Source organism: Protopterus annectens, chromosome 17.part0, assembly GCF_019279795.1.
Source record: "Protopterus annectens isolate FY-2018-M chromosome 17.part0, PAN1.0, whole genome shotgun sequence".
Lineage (NCBI taxonomy): Eukaryota > Metazoa > Chordata > Ceratodontiformes > Protopteridae > Protopterus > Protopterus annectens.
Window position 1 is genome coordinate 111,852,295 of NC_056751.1, and position 2,500 is coordinate 111,854,794.

Sequence of the window (2,500 nt, forward strand, 5' to 3'; positions counted from 1 at the left end):
TCATTGTCAATGTTATAACTGGGGCTTTAGTCCATGAGCCTCCACTGAAATGGGGAAATGGGTTCTTGCATGACCCACCTGGGCCTTCCCAACAAATTAATAAATAAATACATAAATTGTACTTCATCTCTCAGAACATTTATGTGTCACATTAGACCACTTTCTGATTTGCAATTGTTAATGGAACTTGTACTACAAAATATTTCATATCACTATAATATTTTCACCCTAGGTCTAGCACTAACAATGAATGATAGAAACGGTCTAAATTTTAAAAGTTACCTATAGAATGAGAACTTTATTAATGGGACAGCCAAAGGGTGAGTCTTCATTGGGCCTAAGTTGTTTATAGTAAAATGTGCATAATGTGTTACTCCAAAATTTTTCATAATAAGCATTATCCCAGCAATCAATTTGTAACAGTTTATTGCCAGTGTGGATTACTCGGGGGTACATTAATAGCTGGGACTTATATTCTTTAATATGAGTTACTGACAATAGGAAAGATATACAGTTGTCCAGAAGGTACTTCCCTTCAAGGAAAGGAAAGTGCACAGAAGCTTTACGGATAATTAACATGTTATCACAATGTGTTACTGTCTGTGCTTGCATGTAACAGATAAATGATGGGGTCAATATCCCAAAATGTGTTTGGTGTGAACTTCCCAGACTTGAAATAAGACATGCCATGTGCTCTTAGCACTCTATGAAAGCAACACCTGAAAAAAAGGTATTACCAGGCATACTGTTTGTATTCAAGTGAGTACATTTTTTCTCAGTATATCTTAGAAACATAATGAATTAATACATGGAATATGAAGTCTATCTCTAAGAATTACTGTAAATATAAATGATGGGACTTCAGAAAAGTATTAACAGTGTCTAATGGAATGGCAACAAGCACTTAAACCAGCTTGCTTAGAAATGTGATTAATCACCTGTTAACCTTCTTATTGTTGTGAGACCAATGATACAACTGATGAATACATTTGTTTTATGAGTATGGTGCAGCATTTGAAGAAATATGTGCATTTTTAATGAGAAATGGGGCAGGAAGTCATCAATATGTGACTTTGAACACAAAGCAGAAATTTTCTGCTGCACTCCTGTCTGCAAGTACTATCAAAAACCTAAAGTGGATGTGCCTGTACTTGTCCCTGTTGAACCCTAAGGTACTGTACCATTTTAAGTGGCTAAATTACTTAACAGAGTAGTGTGGGTTATTTAAGCAATAACCAACAACGTGGTGTGATATAGTGAAGATTTACCCATGGTTGGTGTGGTTTAATCACGAGGGTGAAGCCCAAGTGATTAAATAAAGCCAACCATGGGTAAATTTCAATATACTGCAACCACAGAGTCGGTTATTGCTTTTATACAATGACATTATTTAAGAAAAAAATACTTACTTTTCTTAAATAATTTCTTTGTATAATGGCGCATCTCCAGCATGTCCTATTCATACTTGTGCCATGGTTTAAGTCTTTAGCTCTCGTGGTTCTGATGGATTTGGATTTTTGAGGTGGAGCATGTCCATCAGTTCCTGATTGGACATGGCCTTGCGTCAGGCACAGATCACCTCTGAGCAGGCGGTATGCTACTGAATAGAGCTGGAGTTTCTTTAGTCTGGCAGAATAAGACATATGTTGAGACCCTTGATCCTCTTGGTGAGGTACTTTGTGGTCTCTCCAGCTGTTGCAAATGCCGGGTGAGTACATACCAAATGGGGCATTGTACTCAATCATGGGTCTGATGAGGGAGGAGCATAGGGTACAATGACATCCTTGGATCTGGATGTGAATCCCTTCATTATAAGGTGTGCAAGGTAGAATGTCTTTCTAACCACTTTGGCAACGTGTCAAATGAGAGGTCGCTGTCGACTTGGGTCCCTAGGTCTCTGATTACTTTTTTTGTACTTAGTGGGTTGCTGTCTATGTGATAATTTGTGGGTACTTTGTTTTTCCCAAAGGGGATGACTATACATTTTTTGGCATTTAGTTTAAGGCCATGACTCCGGCACCAGTTGTCCGTTTCTGTGAGGCCTTTTTGTAGGATGTATGTGTCCACTGGTGTATTGACTATGGCACCTAGTTTGCAGTCATCTGCGAACTTTGTCAGCCACAACCCTCCCATGTTTGCTTTAACATCTGAGAAATAAATGCCGAACAAGAGGGGTCCCAGGACAGATCCCTGTGGGACACCACTTGTGACTGGCTTTGAGTCTGGCATTGCTCCAGTGATTTTAACTTTATGGGTTCTGTCCTTTAGCCAGTTTGCAACCCATCTAGTGACATAAGGGTTTACATTTAAGCTGTTGAGCTTATCTATGATGCCTGAGTGGGGTATTGTGTCGAAGGCCTTAGCGAAGTCCAGGTAGGGTGTATGGACTGCTTTGCCCTCATCAATGGCTCTAGCGACTGTTTCGAAAAAGTCAACCAGGTTCAAAAGGCAGGATCTGCCCTTTACAAAGCCGAACTGGGTGTGATCAAGTGTCTGTAGG